This window comes from Anabrus simplex, chromosome 1 (assembly GCF_040414725.1).
Source record: "Anabrus simplex isolate iqAnaSimp1 chromosome 1, ASM4041472v1, whole genome shotgun sequence".
Classification (NCBI taxonomy): domain Eukaryota; kingdom Metazoa; phylum Arthropoda; class Insecta; order Orthoptera; family Tettigoniidae; genus Anabrus; species Anabrus simplex.
Genome location: NC_090265.1, coordinates 43672527 through 43693422, shown reverse-complemented (window position 1 = coordinate 43693422; position 20896 = coordinate 43672527).

Genomic DNA, 20896 nt, shown 5'->3' with positions numbered 1-20896 from the left:
TTTCAAATACAAGAACCATCAGCAAATGAATCATTCCTCTCCAAAACAATTTCAAGTTTGTCAAAAGAACTTTCTACATTAAATCTGTTGAAAGGGGTAACCCTAGAGAGACTACAACAGGTTTCCTTATACTGAGACTTGGGTGCTTTTACAAAAAAGATTGAAACCATCCTTAAACCTCCCATTTTGTTATCTCAGTGTTATCACATTTTTCCGCACATTTGTAAAATGAAAATGAGTCTAGACTGGGTATAGTACTGACAAAATTCTCGGTCTGCCACCTGTATTAATGAAAAGAGTCTAGCTTGAGCAAGCGGCGGGAGAGGACGTGTTGCGTAGTGCGTGCCGTGAAGTACGGTGGGAGTTGAACAGTACCGGGCCGCAAAAGGGAGGTGGCAGTGGAAGCAGGGGAAGAATTCAAAGAATGGATTGGAGAGAAAAGAAGAGCTGGGAAAGATGGGTCAAGCGGTACTGGTGGCAGCAGTGATAGCTGTGCTCCTGGTCATTGGGGGAATAAACCTCGGCCCAAATACCAGCGGCAATTTCAGCTGGGAAGACTTGGCAGCAATTAAGGAGATAGTGAGGGAAGTTATACATGAAACCTGCCCTTGGGACCAGGTGAAGGAAATGATGAAAGAGCAAACAAAAACGATAGAGAATATGAATAAATGGCTGGAAGCAAAGACACAAGAAACGATGAACAAAACGTGTAGCAACGAGAAAGAAGTAAAGCTGTTAAGAGGTAAAGTAAAAAATCTAGAAGAGGAGGTGCTGAAGTTGAAGAAAGAATCAGAAGTATGCAACCAGCAGAGGATGAAGTAAGTGTTCAGGAAGATGAGAAGGAAGGCAAGGTGGACGTAATTTGTAAAGTGGTGGAGGTTATCCAGAATAAGATGAAAATAAATTTCAGTGAAGAGGATATAGACGATGTGGAAAGAGTGGGTAAAACTAAAGGTCGCAGACCAATTAGAGTAAAGTTATTATCTTCTTTAATGCAGAAATAGTGTTAAGGAATGCCAGTAATTTACAAGGACACAAAATCTGGGTTAAGAGAGATGGCAAAAAAGGAAGTGAAAATATGAAAACTTTGAAGCGGCATCTATGGAAGGCGAGACACCAAGGGCTGAAGGCCGCATAAGGGGCAGCGGCTGGTGGTGTCAAATGGAAAATGGTTTCAAGAGTGGCCGATGTCAAACCTGAAAGCGACGGACAATTATGAGAGATCGCAATAGGAAGTGATGGCAAGGCAAGGTGAAAAGAAGAACGCAGAGCGAGTTATGGAACGTGTGGAGGTAAGTGAAGAGAGCTACTACCCAAGTGGAAGTGGGCAGCGCAGTGCGGATGTGGAAAAAGGGCGTCGGGAAGTGGTGAGCGAGGGAGAGACTCAAGAATCGTTAAGAGCAGAGTGCAGTAGACAATTGAACAGTAAAGATGGTGATATGCGTGACAAACAGAAAGGAAAAGGAGCTATGTACAAAGGAAGAAGTACGAGTCTAAAAGACTTGTGGGGTAGAAAGTATAAATGTTTGGGGGATAAAGAGGGAAGAGAGCGACAAAAGTGTTAAGGAAGGGAGAAACGGAGGCAGAATGTGAGAGGGCTATGGTAACAAGAAGCAAGAATAGGGGAGGAAAACAGTAAGGGGGAGGGTAAGTTATAAAAAAATTGGAAAATAGGGTTTATGAATATTGAGGGGCTGTTAAGAAAATTAGGTAATAAAAATGTTAAAGAAGTAGTGGAAAGTTACGATATTGTGGCACTCTTAGAGACATAGCTTGAAAGAGGGAGAGAGATAACATGGGAAGGGTTTGTGGTTAAGTAAAAATACAAAAGAAAGGAGCGGAATAAGGAGAGAACACCAGGAGGAATAGTGGTTCTAATAAAAGAAGAAATGAGTGGACTAGTAGAGGATATGAGAAATATGGAAGGATTTCGGACTATCAAAATGGATTTCGTAAAGAGAAAAATACTGTGGATAATATATGGATTTTGGATACTTTAATTACGAAATATGTGAAAATAGCAGGGAAGAGATTATATGTAGCAGCAGTAGATTTAGAGAAAGCCTTCGATGCAGTGAATAGAGAGGCGTTATTTACTAGATTAAGAGAGGTTGGGTTATCGGAAAAAATGAGGATGGCAATAGAAGGAATATATGAGAAAGTATTGGTGATGATTAAACTAAAAGGGGGTGGGTTGAGTAAGTGTATGGAATCGAAAAGGGGTGTGAGGCAGGGTTGTAAGCTATCACCCATATTATTTCTACTGTTTATAAATAATATATTGGATAGACATGGAGGCGAGAGATGGCAATGCCCTTGGATTGGGAAGAGGGAGATACCGGGGCTGCTATTTGCAGACGATTTATTGATCTTGGCATTAACAGCAAAGGGGTTGCAGGAAGGACTAAATGAGGTAGTGGAATATACTAGAAGATGGGCACTCAAGATAAATGTACGGAAGACGCAGATAATGATATGTAGGAAGAGGAAAGCCAAAAAAGAAAAGAAATTCTGGACAGTCGAGCAGCAAGAAATCAGACCAGAAAAAAATGGAGTATTTAGGAGTTATAATTAGTAGTAACGGCACGTGGGAAAATCAGATTAGAAGAGCCAGATATAAAGGGAGGGGAGCACTGGCAGTAGTGGGGATATTAGAAAATAAATTTCCGGATATAAAGTACAAAATACAGAGATTGGTGTTCCAATCAATGGTCAAAGGAAAAATGTTATATGGGGTAGAAATATGGGGATTAGAGGAAAATAGAAAAGAACTAAACCAGGTGGTGGCGAAATTTAGTAAGATTATTATGGGAGTCCCAAACTGTACTGCAAATGTGGGGGCTAGATTAGTATGTAAAGAATCGATAGACACTACTATAGCCAAGAGGGTGATGAAGTATTGGATGAGATTGGAAGAAGGGAAGGGAGGGGATTTAGTACAAGACACATATAGGTTCCAGAAAAATATGGAGAACGAGAGGTATTGGGTAAATAAGTGCAAAAATAAATTACGAAAACTGGGGTTAGGAGATATATGATATGAGAGGTGGAGAGAGAAGAAAGAATGGGTATGGAGAAGGGTTATAAGGAGAGTTGCCGATATAGAGAGACAGAGTTTAATAATGGAATGTAGAGAAAGAGCCTCACTATCAGTATTTAATAAATTGTTAGAAATCATGAACCCGAAAATCGAAGTGGAGGACCGGAAGGGCAAGAGAGGTCTATACTGGTGGATTTTTGGAACTCCTACAAACAGAGGGTGGATAGGTACAGAAAATGCAGGTAGATGTATTCTGTGTGGAGAAAAATGGTCGGACCTACATATATTCATCGAATGTAGGGAGTTGGAAGAGTTGAAAATGAAAGCGTTGAGTAAAAAAGAGATAGAAAAAGTAGAAAAAATTGAAAAGATGACGGTTTGGCTGGCCAGAGAATGGGGAAGAGGAACAAATATTTCGAAATATTTAAATATGGTTAGAATGAGATTTATAAAGAAATTAAGAGAATAAGGGGTAAAAGAGGGTTACAGAGGAAGGAGGTAGACGAAACTGCTAGGTTATATAAAAATTGAAGACAATAAGAGGAGTTTGAAGTACAATCTGATTGTATGATGAAAAGAAGATTTGTATATATTTGGAGAGGATTGCATGTGTGAGAGAACGGAGGTGGTAGTTAATGTTAGAAAAAAAAGAATAATAAAGCAACGAGGGATGTGAGTAAGAGGAACTGTTGGACTGTTTAGAAACGGAAATAAGCGGAAGAAAGAGAAGGAATAAGGGAAAGCCAGGTCTGATTGTTGGCAATTCGATGGTTTGAGATGTAAGTCCAAAAAAAAATTAGAGAGTAGTTTTTAGTTTTAGTCTAAGACTCGTAGGAGCTATAGAATTGTCAACAAATACATTTGTAAACAGTGTTAGAATATGAATGATAGGGTTAGTGGACAATAAAAGGTGTTTGGATAACATAATAGTAGATAATTTTAAACTCTGGCTTAAAAAAAATTAATAAGTAATGAGTGGTCGTGAGGAAGAGGAACTGTTGGACTGTTTAGAGATGGAAAGGATTGATAAGTGATGTGAGGAAACAAGGAAAAGACAGATTTGTTTTGTGGCAATTCCGTGGTTTAATATGTAAGTTAAACTATTTAAAAAAATGCAATTAGGAAGTAGCTTTAGTCTAAGAGACGCAAGAATAAGAAAGAAAAGCGATGAGCAAGGAACTGGAAATTGTCAACAAGTGCGTTTGTATATAGTGTATAAATATTAACTATACGGTATAGTGGAAAGTAGACAGTAGTTAGCGAATAAGTATTATAAGAAAGATGGACAGAGGCAAGGAAGAGTAAGAGGGGAAGATTGGGGATGGAAGGGGGGAGGGGTATAAGAGACAGACGGGTGGGATGGTACAGTCCCATCCCTAGGTGAAAGAGGAAACATGTCCGCTCACAGAATAACAAGTGAATCAAGATGGTGGCAGTAAGACGACACGATTATCGGCGGAGCAGTAGATAAATGCGTGACGGATCGTATGATGGACCGGAAACCTCCTCTACGATTCGCCACGTAAGATGAGGAGAGAAGTACGAGTTATAGGTGGGGGTAATATCTAACCCGGGAGGAGTGGCTGATAGCGGCCAGGGTGGGATGGCTCTCTCCTCACAGGGAATGCCGCATGCAGCCGAGGTTTTTTTATGTTTAGTTAGCTGTAGAGAGTAGATAGGGGATGCCCCTACATGCGGAGGAGTTCCTCGCATACCAGAGGCATCTCAATAGTTTTAGACAAGTTGGTGCAGTGTTAGGCTGGATTCCGCCGACATTGACACCACTAAATAAGTAGAGTAGATAGTAATTGTATTGTTTGGTTTATATTATTTTGTGCGGGTTTTTTGGGTTCTTAGTTAATAGTTTTAGTGTAGATAGTTAGAGCTTTATATTATATATAATAGTATGTTAGTTTATATTGTTTTGTTTGTTTTGGTTTATATTGTTTTGTTTGGTTTTTGGGTTCATGTATATTTTATGCTCTTTATTGTCTGTAACCGATGGTGCAAACTAGGGTGGCAATAAAGAGTTATCTATTCTATTCTAGTAGAGGATATTGAGACAGAGATGCAATATGTGATCTGGATTAGATATAATATGGAGAGGGAAGAAGGGAGGGTTAAGAAGGTAAGTTTAGCATTTGCATATTACCACCCTAGGGGTTCGTTATACACAAATAAAAAATTGGGGAGTTATTGCTGGAAATTGGTATGATAAAGGGGAAAGTTTGAAGAAGAAGAAGAAGAAGATGGTATTTTGTTATTTGAGGACTGGAATGCAAGAATGGGGAAGCAGAGCCCAGTGTACAATAAAGAAGACGGAAAGGAAATGAGGGAAAGTAGAAGAAGTGAAGATACAGTCATAAATTGATATGGGGATATACTTTTAGAAATGTGTGCAGCGGGAAATTTATGTATTCAAAATGGATGGAAAGAGGCGACACGAAGGGGAAGCTGACTTACGATACAGAACAGGGAGGAAGCGTGATTGACAGTAATAAGCTCAGAAGATATGTTAAAGAAATGATAAGGATGTAGGTAGGAAATTGGGTTGAATTACATCACTTTCCGGTATAGTTTTTGATAAGAAGGAGGGTAGGGAGGGACAAGAAGAGAGTTAAAAACGGTGATGTACTGGGAGGGGGTATATTAAATATAAATGGTCAGGGAAAGCAAAATGGAATTGGATAGGATAATACAAGAGGAGTAAGGTATGTGTGGGAGGTTGCGTAGGAGGAAAGCAACATAAACAGAGACTTGGAACTGATTTTATAGCCAATCAAAAGGGTAGCTCAGATAGATAGGGGCAGGAGGAGTAAGAGGAGATAGGGGGATGCTAGTACAGTAAGGAGGGTGAGAAATTGTGAAATAGGGTTTATGGGTGCGTTAAAAGAGTATAGAAGGAGAGGTGGGGGTACAGAAAGAGACGTTTTCTGTAAATAAACAAAGACTACAAAAAGGGAAATCAGCGTGGGAAAATTTATGAATGAAATAACAAACGTAAGCGATAAATAAAGAGTGTGGGACGAATAAAATGGAAAATATTTGGGAGAGAATAACAGAATTAACAAGGGTGGAAGGAGATTTGAGAAACCAAGTATCGAGGATGAGCAGTGGATAGAGAGAAGAGAGAAGAAGTTATTAGGAGAGATAGAGGGGTTTCGATATATGAACTGGACAAAGAAATTTCAAAAGGAGAAGTCATGGAAGTGATAGGTAAAATTAGGGGTACGTCTGCGGGAGTATGCAATGGTATTAATAATAAGTTTTAGAAGGAATTAAGCAAAATTGGGCTGAAGATAGAAGGCATAGTGAAGTTATTTAACGAGATTTTTGAGGGGGTATGCATCCAAAAGATGAAAAACAGGAATGGTGTATCCAATATACAAGAAAAAAGGTAATAAAACATCGCTAACAATTATAGGGTACAACGCTGTTAGATTCTTTAAGTAAAATTTATACAGGAGTTTTAGCAGACAGATTAAGAGACTGGTCTGAAGAGAATTCAGTTTTGTCAGACTTCCAAGAGGGCTTTAGAAAAGGAAAAAGAATGGTAGGCAACATAATGATAGTGAAGATGATTTTAGATAAATACATGAGTATGGGAAGAGGCAAAGATTATGTAGCGACAATTGATTTTTAAAATGCGTTTACCGGGCGAGTTGGCCGTGCGGTTAGGAGCCCGCAGCTGTGAGCTTGCTTCCGTGAGATAGTGGGTTCGAATCCCACTGTCGCAGCCCTGAAGGTGGTTTTCCGTGGTTTGTCTTTTTCACACCTTAATTAAGGTCATGGCCGTTTCCTTCCCACTCGTAGCCCTTTCCTATTCCATCGTCGCCATAAGACCTGTCTATGTCGGTGCGACGTAAAGCCACTAGCAAAAAAAGAGGTTGATACGGTAAACAGAAGTGCGTTAGTAGAAAAATGTGTAGGATGGGGTTTTCTGGGAAGATGATACATGCAGTTGAGGCTATATGCAAGGAGGTCTGGTTCTGTGTTAAGTTGGAGGAAAACAGGTTAAGTAAGCCATTAGAGTGTAAGGTGGGTTTAAAAAACACGGTTGTAAATTATCCCCGATATTGTTTATTTTATTCATTAACGACATTTTGGATGGACAGGGTGGGAATAATTGGGTGGCACCGGTTCTAAATGGGATGGAGATACCGGGTCTGATTTTTGCAGACGATGTGGTATTGTCCCCTTTTCCGGGGTCGCTCAGTCGGCGGAGTGAGAGTCCCAAAGGGTGGAACGTTCGCAGGGCCAACTTTACTGTTTTGGGACAGACCTTAAGAATTATTTAATTTGCAGGGCTATAGGTGACTGGATAGGTGACAACACCATGATAAAAGAAATAGGAACAAAATAACAATAACATTTTTAAATGAATAACAGTCTAGACATGCAAATGAGGAAAGAAAAAAACTATTTACACCAATACAACTCAAAATGACTGCTTCTGATCTGTAATGTAAACATATGTACACTGCATGCTTATGGGTTCCATTCGTTACAACCCATCTTCATTTAACCACCTTGTCCGAAACCATGCTTCAGGTCAATCGTCGATTTACGGAACTGTAACATTAAACCAATCATAATGTTAGCGAAAATGTCATTATGACCAACATTGCTACATTAGATCATTAAATTATGAATTAATTATTTACTAATTTTACTGCTCCTTTATACAAGTTCTGGGTAAATCCCCATCAATTAATTCTCTAAGTCACCATGATCCTTTGGAAAATCCTATTGATTAACTTCCAGGAAATTTCCTTTAGAAATTTTTGGAAAATTCTTGCAACATTTCCATTGGGAAATTCTTTCACCAATACTTAGGAAATTCGCTTACCAATACTGGGAAAATCTTTGAACGTTATCGTAAGAAAATCCTTTAACATTTACTTGGTAAATTCTTTTACAATTCGATTGGAAACTTCCTTTAACATTTCATTGGAAAATATTTTAGCATTTCATTGGAACATTCTTTGGCATTTAATTGGAAAATTATTTGGCAAGTTTCCTCTCCTTCTCAGATTACGCCCGATTGTATTCCTTTATTGAAAATTTAAAACAATCATTCACACACTAATTTCACTGTGGATAGATAGCAGAGTATCGGGCAGTGAAACGCGCAACAAAAGGAAATAAATCTCCACATGATATTAAACCAAGTGAAAGAGAAATGTCACCGTTGAATCACATGGAAATCTTATCAATTCCAGCTGCTTTTCTAGTTTTCAAATTTTGTATCTTACTGTAAATGTCATTGTTATCATAGATAAATTTTAATACTTCTTTAGTATTACTTACATCCCCTATCTGGACATTATCCTTGTAACCAATAGTCTTTACATACTGCTGACTGAATACTTCTGCCTTTTGAAGATCCTCGCATACACACTCCCCTTGTTCATTAATGATTCCTGGAATGTCCTTCTTTGAACCTGTTTCTGCCTCAAAGTACCTATACATACTCTTCCATTTTTCACTAAAATTTGTATGACCACCAATTATGCTTGCCATCATGTTATCCTTAACTGACTTCTTTGCTAGATTCAATTTCCTAGTAAGTTCCTTCAATTTCTCCTTACTTCCATAACCATTTCTAACTCTATTTCTTTCCAGTCTGCACCTCCTTCTTAGTCTCTTTACTTCTCTGGATCCTTACCATTCCTCACCACCTTTAAAGGAACAAACCTATTTTCACATTCCTCAACAATTGCTTTAAACCCATCCCAGAAAAGAAAGAAGTTAGGGGACAGAGGATGATTTTAAGGACGGTCGGAGATATTCAACGAAAGAAATTGATAGGTGAAGGAACAGAGAAACGCTTGGTATTTTCAACAAAGAAATGGAAGTGTCAGCGTTAAATATCAGGAATGTAGATAGGCTAAACAGAGGAGGATTACTATGGTGGATGATGGAGTTATACAAGAATGAGGGGTAGACAAAGGATAAAGAAAATCACTATGCGTTTTATGTGGGTCATCAGGAAATGATCTTCACTTAATAGGTAATTGTAAAGATACGGAAAAAGTAAGAAATAAACTTTTGATTGCCAATAAACGGGAATTATTAGAAAAAGGGGATGAGCGAAAAATCCTAGGGTGGATTATCCGAGAATGGGAGAACGGGAAGGAATTATATAGGTATTTATGTGCGGTAAGGAGAGTTTGTGAAATAAAGTTAAAAGAGGAAAATTCATAATGTTATTTGGGTTTGATATGAGTTAAGCGACGGCGGTGAGGTTTATTGGCGAGTCATAAATGTATAAGGCATGAAAGTGGATTTGAAAGAAAGTGTAAAGGCATCATCATCATCAGTCGGTTTACTCATTGCTGAGCGCCATGACCTAATTTCTTCACTTTGTTAGTAACTGCATTCTTAACGAGATTTTTCCATGCTGAGCTGTCTTCAGCTCTTTTTAAGATATTGTGAAGAGGTAGACCGGTGATCTTCTTTGCTTGGTCTAACCATCTACTTGTTGTTCTGCCTCTTGGTCTGGTGCCTTCAATTTTGCCTTGCAGAATGGGCTTTTCTAAATTGTCTCCTTTTCTCCTCAAAATGTGTTCCAGGAACTGGAGGTAACTTCCACTAACGCGGGAAGATAAATGTTTTGTGATGCTCAATAAAGAGATAAGAGTGTAAAATGAGAAAGAATTAGAGGGAAAAGTGTGAGTAAAAGTTAGATGTAAGGTTTTGTAGGAGATTGTTAAGGTCGATTAAGTAAGATAAGTATGGTTATAAATGTGTGTGAAGTGTGAGTGAAGGATTATTAAGATAAGGGCAAAAATTTAGAAGGTTTGATTATATCTGATTGTTGAAGCTGGATATGCATTGTAAATGTGGAAGTTTTTTGAAGTGTAATTAAGTTGGAGGAAGTGGTCAGATATTTCAATGTTGGAAGGTTTAAGTGATAAAGATAAGGCATGAATTGATATGCAAGATATGGACGTAAAATTAAAATAGTAGTGGTAAGCAAGTTGAACAATGAAAGACATGACGCAACTGTTGACACACAAGTGAACTGGAATTTATCTGGAATTAGATCAGTGCTTACATAATAGTAGGAACTGCTAAGTCAGTAGGTGATCAAGACGAAAGGAATAAAAATGAGGGCACATGCGCTGCGGATGACGAAATATTAAGTCAGCGGATCTGGAAAGCAGTGCTCTGCTGAGGACGGCAGGTCTTGAGTAAATAAGTGTGTGTAAGAGCTAAGGTAGATGTATAAAAGAGAGATAAATGGGTAGTGTTACTATAATCAGGTGGCGGACTTGTTGTGCTTCACCAAGAGGGGACGGCACAGACGGCCAGTAGTTTTAGGGGTGGGACCTCACATGTGGTCTGGTCCCCGCTGGTGTGAGGAGTCACTAAATAACGATGGGAGTTTAGAGTTAGTTATAGGGGTGGCGCTTACATGAGGCTTGGTTTCTTCCGCCCATGTGAGTGACTACATAGTAGACATAGTGGTTTTAGGGGTGGCACCTCACAAGTGGTCCGGTTTCCGCCGGCGTGAGGCATCGCAAAATTTCGTTAGGAGTTTAGAGTAAGTTAGTTATAGGGGGTGTCGCTTACAGGAGGCAATGGTTTTCCGCCCATGTGAGTGACCACACAGTAGACTTATAATTGTTGTTTTGTAGGAAGGGGAAGGAGAGGGAAGGTCATAAGAGGGAGGGATAGGGCAGTGCTATCCCAAATGTAGTTGTCAAAAGTTAAAAGATAGAGGTCGAGAAAGGAGAGAGTGAGGCAGGCTACATGTGGAGCTGGGCATCAGCACAAAGGTAGCCTGTCGCCAAACGGAATGGTGAGGATCTTAACGTTGTCAACTATATAGAGGGCCGGACGTGTCGTTCCAGGGAGGGCGGTTCTTTTTTGCTCACCAGGGTGAGACGGGACGCCCGGTCAGTAGTTATAGGGCTGGCATCTCGCGTGCGCATAGGTTTCCGCATGTGTGAGGGGTCACAAGAATTAAGTTAGGATATTTAAAGTTATAGGGATGGCGCTCGCATGTGGCCCGGATTTCCGCCCATGTGAGTGTCCACACAGTATAGCGGTGACGCTTACATGTGCCGGTTTTCCGCCACATAGTAGATTTAGTTTATTTTTATTTTCTACTTTTTATTTCCTATTTTATTTATTTTTACTTTGAAACGATAACATGTATTTGGGCGAAAACCAGTAATGCTCAGCACCAAAAAAATTGTATCGTGTATCAAGTATTAATGAAAAGGAATAAAGATCCTACCACTATTGTGATCCAATACCCTCCTGTCTTCTTTCCCAGATTTCTCATCACTAGTCGTAAAATCCAGTTTTCTGGTAATCGTAAGATGTGAAAGAAATAAGAGATTTTCTTCTTCTTCATCGTGCTGGTAACTGGGTCAGTCCCCGATAGTTTCATTGGGGAGAATTCTCGAGACTCCTTCAACCTGGTATTTTATGTAAGTATTTATTATTAATAATACATTCCAATTTATTTGCAATCATTCAAGAAAAGGCTAGGAAAACAACAGATAGCGTATCTGCCATGGGCCCTGTTTCATAAAACATACTTCATTAATATTTTTAGTAAAAACCAATAATACTAACTAATGAAAAATGAAATGGCGTATGGCTTTCAGGACCGGGAGTGTCCGAGGATATGTTCAGCTCGCCAGGTGCAGGTATTTTGATTTGACGCCCGTAGGCGAACTGCACGTCGTTATGATGATGATGATGAAGAAGAAGAAGAAGAAGAAGAAGAAGACGACACATACACCAAGCCTCAGTGGCAGCGAAATAAACCAATGATGGTTAAAAATCCCGACCCTGCCTGGAATCGAACCCGGGACCCCTGTGACCAAAGACCAGCACGGTAACCATTTAGCCATGGAGCCGGGCAATATTAACTAACAATATTAGCATTGATTCATAAAGTTATTAGCTGATAACATTAGTAATAAGTTCATGAGTCAAAATTATTAGTAGATGTTCCTAATAATAGCCTATTAGTATAGTGTTTCATAGACAGCATGATTCATAAAACTTACTCATATTATTCGGATTATTTCCATTAGTGTATTTTGACCCATAATCCATATTATTACTGAAATGAAAGTGAGTTGTATTCTAATATTTTGGCACAAAATCGTGAATATCAGTTCTTCTTCTCCTTTTCTTCTTCTGGTCTTTTATTGGGCTTAGTTTTGGCTCTTTACCCAGTAACCACACTTTTATTTTTGTCCTGTTTTTGTATTGGTATGTTGGCCGTCTTGAATATGTATGAACTTGGGATTGGATGATGAGGATGGGACTTTGTTTTATGGTTGTGCTCTTGAAAGATGATTAAAATATATATGCTAGACTGATAATACATTTTAAATTTGTGTAATTTCGCCGGTTAATTCTTCTATATTCGGTTAGTTGAGTATTCACTATTGTTTATTTTCGTATAAAGGTTAGGTGAATAAGCTTGAGTATATTTTGGTCGCGTGTTTTGATTATTTATTTAATGTTATTGAGAGGTTTGTGTTCATTTAGGAATTTACTGCATACTGTAATGTTATATTCATCTATAAAATCGTTTAGTATTTTTACTGAAGGCTCAGTAGGAGTGTGGGTGAGGTAAGCGACACTTGTCGGTAGTTGAATGTTATGGGCAATCAAGTTTGGAAAACAACTTTTCTTTGGTTGGAGTAGTTAGGGCATTAAAACAATATGTGATTGATGGTACCAATAGTTTGTTGGCATGAGCATATATCTGTGTCGAATAAGTGAAATCTGTACTTGTATTCAATGAATCTGATTATATTGGTGATATGTCTCCGTGAGTTTTTTCCTGCAAGGAATCAAGGAGCTCACTGAATTTCTGGTTGTATTTGGTAGTATGTTTTACCCTTCGTTTTTTGCTGATTCTTTCCAAAAGGAAGGCCATTTTTGGATTATGTGGTGTTTGGTGTTGAGTAAATAGTCCGTGTGAGGAATGGCTATTTGATATTTTGGCCCTAAACCTTTGGCTGCGTCTTTTCCTAAAGTACTGAGCTATAATCATCACTCCAGCCTGACTGACAAGACTTTCACACCCGCGGAATGACTGTCGTTTGTTTACATGCTCGCGGCCTTCTCGGGACGGATGTTGTCAAGTGGTGCTCAGTGCTGCCAACCTCTGTAGTTAGGAACTAATGAGTGAGTGGTGCTTCGATAGCTGGTGATGGTGATTATTGTTACACGATTGGTGAGGACTTATTCTTGTCGTGCGAACGGTTAGGATAGGATCTGAACAAAACCATTGGTCTGGAGTAGTTCTTGTCCTGCGTACGGTTGGGATAGGATCTGGACTAGACCTGTGATATAGGGAAAAGCAAAGGGGGTTTGGGGGCGTAATCCCGCAGGTTAGAAGCCGCAAGGCGATCCTAGGCCTCTACTTTCGTGTGTAAATACGATTGGTCTGGAACGGTTCTTGCCGTGTGGACGGTTGAGATAGGATCTGAACAAGACCTGTGATATAGGGACAAGCAACATGTTACGTTTTCTTGCGCTTTTATTGTGCTGGGCTTGGTAACGAATTATGATTAAGATTATTGACGGGAACGAGATCACGTGCCACTTTACATTGGCCAATAGGAATGCAAGTAGCTACTTCAGAAATGAAAATGGCGTATAATACTACCCATTATCTTATGAAAGTAAATGTGCTTCTTGGGGTGGGATGGCGGTTTCCTGGACATCGCAATGAACATATCTCTCCTCTGAGACGCACTCTAAGTAAGATTTCGTTAATTTCCACTTACGTATAACATTAGAAATATGTTGTCAGCCGGGCTGGAGTAATACCCAGTTGCGTTACATTATCCGGGTATCCAGACCAGTATTATATTGTGATTGTTTAATGCAAGGTTATGTAATAACTTACGTATGTTCCAGACATACCAAGTGTTAGATTCCGCCGGAGATCGAATTCTTTGTAATACACTTAATGAATCGGTGCACATGATTGCATTTGAGATTTTATATTGTTTCATGTATAAGAGAGTTTGGCGGATAGCGAATGTTTCTGTAGTGTAAATTGAGGCATCAGCTGGTAGGGAGAATTTCTCCTTTATGTTATTTTGCTGTATGTAGAAGGCAGCTCCTATTCTTTCAGATGTTTTGGATCCGTGTGTGAAGCAATTGATATATTATGTGTGTTGATTGAGATATGCCTGGAGAGATTTATTAACCCTGATGGGATTGGGATTTTTCAAATTTACAGGTATTTTTTCGAATGTTTTAATAATAATTGAAGGTTGGCGTGTTGTTATGCTTATTGATAGGAATATGCCGCTAGAGACTTTGTTTTACGACATTATTTCTGAATGGGATGAGTGCGATATATGCCTTTAGAAGAGCAGGCACCGGGCGAGTTGGCAATGCTGTTTGGGGCGCGCAGCTGTGAGCTTCATCCGGGAGATAGTGGGTTCGAACCCCACTGTCGGCAGCCCTGAAGATGGTTTTGCGTGGTTTCCCATTTTCACACCAGACAAACGCTGGGGCTGTACCTTAATTAAGGCCACGATTACTTCCTTCCCACTCCTAGCACTTCTCTATCCCATCGTCGCCATAAGACATATCTGTAATGGCGCGAAGTAAAGCAACTAGCAAAAGAAAGAAAGCAGGTATGTTGCTCAGTTTTAATGTCTGCCTCTGCTGATATTCACTTAATGCTTGTAGTTTTGGTAACATCGGAAGCTCTTTGATAAATATTAAGACGATAGGTATTCTTTTCGCAAGGAGATTGGTATCTCTGCTGTTTCAAATGATAATGCATTGGTGGGTGTTGTTTTAAGGCACCCAAATTGATTCTAAGTGAAGTGTATTGCAACGTGTCTAATTTTTTTATGTTGTTACTGAAACTATATCGAAGAAATTGCATTCACATCCATACTTGCGCTTAATGTGTTTTTGTATAATGTCAGTAACCTGGCTGTGTCTCAACCCAATTTCAACGAGTTAAAGGCTTCAAGATTTCAATAGTGTACTCAATTTTATTTTTCAGCTGGGTGAATTGTGTTTTCCAATTTAATTTGTTTAATTTGGTGTTGAATTGAATGGCAATGTGTTGATTGTCATAAGGGATTGGGGATTTGTCGTATTTTCGTTTTGGGGTGAAAATTATCGCTGCGCTTTTAGAGTCCTTTTTTTCTCGTCCATATATGTATATGTGAGAGAGCTTGCTTTATTGAATAACGACATATATTGGGACCTTTCCCACCATCCTCCATGGCTCATGGGACCATGTGGCAACAAACCTAACCCTGTCGGGTCACGAACACATGGGATCATGCTCCACGGAAGGCGATAGTCAAGGGACCTTTTCGGCCTGTGACAATGCCTTCTCATTGGGATTTTATATAATTAATCCACTCACATGAGACGACAAATGTCCATACGGCACAGCAAGGTCGCTGCTAATCTCCCGTTCCTAAGATCTGAACACCGGCCACTCAAGGTCGCAGACCGTCCGCGGCAATGAAACATACTACTTACAACTACCTTAAAGGCTTACAGTGAACGGAAGAGGTTTTGGATGCTAACTTTCGGCACAAATAGGCACCAATAAGTTTCAACAAATTTACTAGACGCTCGTTGAAATATACAGAAAATCTATTACAACCTTGACAGACTAATACAAATTTAACAATACAAAAACACTTATGTAGCATCGGAGAAATCCGTGCTACCATTCACATCAGCGGTTTCATCCACATTCCAAAGAAATATCTATGTGGATTACAACAATTCGCTGATAACATTTCTCATACAAGAAATCTTTCCTTCATGATCAATAATTTGATTGTTAACTTCCTCTCTATAAAACAGAAGAATGTCCGACAGGATGACACTTCTCGTTAACACATCACATTTCTACCACTTTGGTTTTCATGTGTCCTATCAACCCGCTGAACTTAAACCGTTGAGTATTACAACATAATCATAATAACCCTTGAATATTTACAGTTATAAGCTATGCCCCTCCCAATGCAAGTATTCCATGGGACTAATTCCCAGATTACATATTTAAAATTTATTTACACTGGAAAAACTTCGTCTTAGAATGGCCGGCTAACTTAAATTTACCGCCACCAAATAACTATAAAATAAATTAAATTAAAATTGGAGAAAAATAATCCAAATTCTCCGACAATACCATAAAAACCCATCAAATAAAACACGAAAATGAATAAAATGGTTACGAGTTCCCCATAATCAAATTAAACTGAACACCAACTCAACAACGAAACTAGTCACTTACAACAACTATCAATGGACTTTCACGAAGTATGAATTCAAATAGAACACTCATTAACGACACATATGATCATACTCTGAAAAAGAAACATATCTTATACACATACAAAGAAAACAATGGCTGCGTTTCATCTCGTAGAACCCGCTGTTTGTGCGAGCTGCCGTTTTCACCTGTGCTACTGAGGTTCGAACTCGAGTCACCGCTCGTCTCGACCAATGATGCTGAAATCGCCCTGGCTCCTCTAATCATGTAAAGTACTGTCATAACTATCTACATTGTTTGGGTCATGGCTTCGTGGTGTGTGGTAGTTACGTAAACATTCTGTCTTTATTTTAACGGAAGAACGCAACGTTAAAAAGAAACCAATTCCTCGGCCAGGCGGCTCCCTCAGCTGCTTTTCTCACAAGGACTCATCCCACTCTGGAGTTATAAATCACGGCCCGTGAACACTCCCCTTCACACTGGGGCAATAGCCCATTCGACACACTCAATCTCGGAAGTCAATGGGTCAATAAATTCATACAATTGAACTGATGCATTGCATATATGCTCAACTCTCCAGAGGTCTGGGGTTCAACCAAACGTTTTCTTCCCGTAACATTTACCACACTTCGTTCAACCTACAGCCCAAAGAATAATGTTCCCTGATCTCTGACCCCCCCCCCCTGAGGCGAGATTGTGTACCTGTCATACACGCACATGACGCTCAAACATATCGGCATAAAATCACCGATCAAATTAAAATGAAAAATAAAAATAATAACAAAAATTGAAAAATAAATGTCAGAATTTACCAACTCAAATAATAGCATTTTCACATGTAGCCTGGCTAGTGTGTGGGTGGGCGGATATTCGAACCTCTGCACAGTACTCTTCGCACATCTTCAGTTACAGCCGAAATCTTACACTAGCATGCAAGGCAGTTTACTGTTTGCTAGATTTAAAATAGAGTGCTGTAGCTATCCCACTCTTATCTCTGTTCAGGCAATTGTTGAGGATCCTGTCGCCCAATATTCCCTACTCATCTTATCCGGTCACACAGATGAGGTCCGCGATATTAATCTGCCAAAATTCCTACTTATTTTCCCCCTCTTCTCCTTCACAGCACTCATAAAATCCGAATACAATAACATGCACATGCAGTCACTAAAAAGGGTCCCAAATTCTATGCATCCCTCCTAGTTCCTTTTCTTTCCAAATACACACAAATTAATCAAATTGAACAAGGAACCCTCCGACCATTCTAAGCGAAACTAGCCTATCAATTTACATTATCAATAACCCTATCCTTATATTACTTCTATTTACAAGGGGAAATACTAGCATTGGAAGAAAACATAGCTCAGTAATCAACACTTTGGTGCATCCTGGCCCGTCTGGAATTTCCAGGGGCCTGCCGATGGCGATTACTCCATGACGCTGGCTCGGGAAGTCCTGGGTTCTAGTCGTTCCATGGGGTTTCTTGAATAATCCATCTGATTGGTATAAGGATCACTGTAGATATATTTTACACAGCTTAACACACTTCTTGTTCACACGACACCATCAAATTTCCACTTCTCCGTTATCTGACCACTGACGGTTAAGTGTCGATAATTTTAATGGATAACTCAGATAGTCCACTTCATTTTGAATAAGATAAGACGGACATTCACAGTATTTTCACTGTTGAGATTATCGCCTCGGATTGCCGTGACGTTAATCAACTGTATTTATCCCGATATTCTGTATAGTTCGTTTGTTCCTCAACACTTATCACCACCCGTTATTTAGTGCTGTAATCTCATCCTGAATTCTGTTCATAATTTAACGTGGGTTTTTACAGTACTTTATCCCACGTCTACTTTTCCCTTTTCAAACAAAGTTTTCGAATACTATAATTATATTCCTCGAAATTGATCTCTCTTACTGCTACAGAAATTAGTCTCAAAATGAGCGTTCTCCGTCCGGAGTTTGATATTCCATGGTGTAACCACTATACAGTCATAACCTACGTCGTATTTTCACGTACTTACAGTCTGCTTCGCGGGCGATATGTCACGCACGTATCCTTGTCATGCGATTACTTTCTCTATCACCAATGTATAAGAGAAACTATCTGAAATTCACTCCCGTGTCCGATCACTTTTACCACACAAAGGAATGGCAATACCGCTAGCCAACCGGCCGTCATGCCACTTCTGAAGCTCCTTCACAACTACCTCGCCACCCTGGGAAGTGCAAGAACTTATATGCTAATCAGGAGTGAGGGGTGGCTCACGGACATTGTCCCCGCTCTAATTTTGACATCTCCTGAACCAGCAGGTATCTGAAATTCAGCTACGCGCCAGATTGTGTGACCCAATAATCGCCAGTACGCAATGCTATGCGGAGTGCGAAACGATCAGCAGTTTCGTAGTAATTAATTCCTATAAAATCGGAGTGGGGGTGGGAGTCCCCATTAGCATCTGGCTTCACAGTAAGCTTGAGGACGCCAAGCCAGTTACGTAAGTTTATTTAGACGCATTTTCATGGGTGACATTCTTCTACCTTGGTTTGCAATTTTGCCATTCATCCAATATTCTTCTTATCACTCTGACGTACGGTTTCTGGTTAAACTAGCCTTTATTGAGCCGAAAACACCTATGAAATCACCCCATCGCTTTGGCATCGCTGTGTGTTGGCATTTGTTTTTCAAGATGGAGTCAGAAAAACTGTGTTCTTGTTCTCCTTCTTCCATGATGCGCGCCCAGTTCGGGGGTCTTCTGAGCCACCCACTGGGTGCTCCAGGCGCCTCTATGTCGCGAAGTATTGCGCAATATGATGCAACTGCCAGCATCCACAGAAAGAAAGCTGCAAGCCTACTTCTATCCCGATTATATAAATTGGAATAAATATTCAGTGTGACGATACGGTCACAATCAACATTATATTGTGCTGAGTACCTGTATATAAGCATGTCATCTTCAAATTGCAATATTCGTGTGGAAGGATTTACTACATTTTCCAGATCGCTTGTATATATTGTGAATAACATTCCTATTAGTATATCCCCTAGTGGTAGTCCAACATTGGCATAACGCGTGTTAGAATTAACTTGATAAGTTTTCAAATTTTTATTTACGGTATATTAGTAGGTTCTTAGTTACATATATATGAGTGATATTGGGAAATTTATCGTCTGTAACTTTTGTAGTAGAATGTTAATATCGACGTTGTCGTATGCTCCCTGAACATCTAGAAATACGGCTATAGTGTCCTGTTTTCGGAAACGTGTTAATAAAAGGTCCGTTTAAAAGATGTTTAGGGCGTCAGTGGTATAATAATAATAGCGTGTGGCGTACAGAGAAGCCTGGTGCAGGTCTTATCATTTGACTCCAGTAGGCGACCTGCGCATCGTGATTAGGATGAAATTATGATTAAGACGGCACATACACCTAGTTTCTGTGCCAGGGGAATTAACCAATTATGGTTAAAATTCCCAACCCTGCTGGGAATCGAACTCGGGACCCCTGTGACCAAAGGCCAGCAATCTAACCTTTTAGGCATAGAGCCGGGCACTTCTACCTTTTATGAAGGCGTATTGATATTTCGGTAATGCGTTGTAGTATTCAAGGCTACATATTAATCTACGGAGTATTATTCGTTAAGGGCTTTGCGTATGCATGATCCTAATGTTATGCCTCTGTAATTTTGAGGATTTAAGGGTTCTTTTCCTGCCTGGTATATTGGTATAATATCAAAATTATTTCTATCCGATGGTATTACTGTGTTGTCTAATTCTGATTTAGGATGATCGATTTTGCTCTATAGGGTAAGGAGTTAAGCAGTCTGTAAGTTAGGTAAACTGGACCTGGAGATGTAGTTTTCTTTTGAAGAGCGATTTCCAATTCCTAATATGTGATCGGTTGCAGTAGGGTTTGATATTGGGTAGGCCGGGCTGAGTGGCTCACACGGTTAAGGCGCTGGCCTTCTGACCCCAACTTGCAAGGTTCGAACCTGGCTCAGTCCGGTGGTATTTGAAGGTGCTCAAATACGTCAGCCTCGTGTCAGTAGATTTACTGGCACGTAAAAGAATTCCTGAGGGACTAAATTCCGGCACCTCGGCGTCTACGAAAACCGTAAAAGAGTAGTTAGTGGGACGTAAAACAAATAACATAATTATTAGATATTGGGTAGATGCGTTTGTGTAAAGTATTAAACATTCAGGATTTCATTGTTGAATATTACTTTAATTTAGCAGAGATTCGTTTATATCGCATGTAATTAGTTAGTGTGAAGTGGTTTCTTAAAATTTTCAGCAGATTTTTTCTTCGCTTAATCCAGGCCTCAAATTCCTTATCCCACCAACGGATGGTGTATGTTGGATTATTCGTGTTTTGATTTTTTATTTAATCGGCTGAAAAATATCAAAGTATGATTTAATACATTTAATAGCGATTCATACTCAACTGATTCTGATTTTGAGCTGTGGCATAAATAGTCCTGTATGAATATTGCTTGAAGAAGTCATAACCTATATTGTGCAAAGTGCGAGTGGGGATATTGAAAATCATGTTGCTGTATGTAGGCCTGTTATTGTTAACTGATATAAGGATGGGGAAATG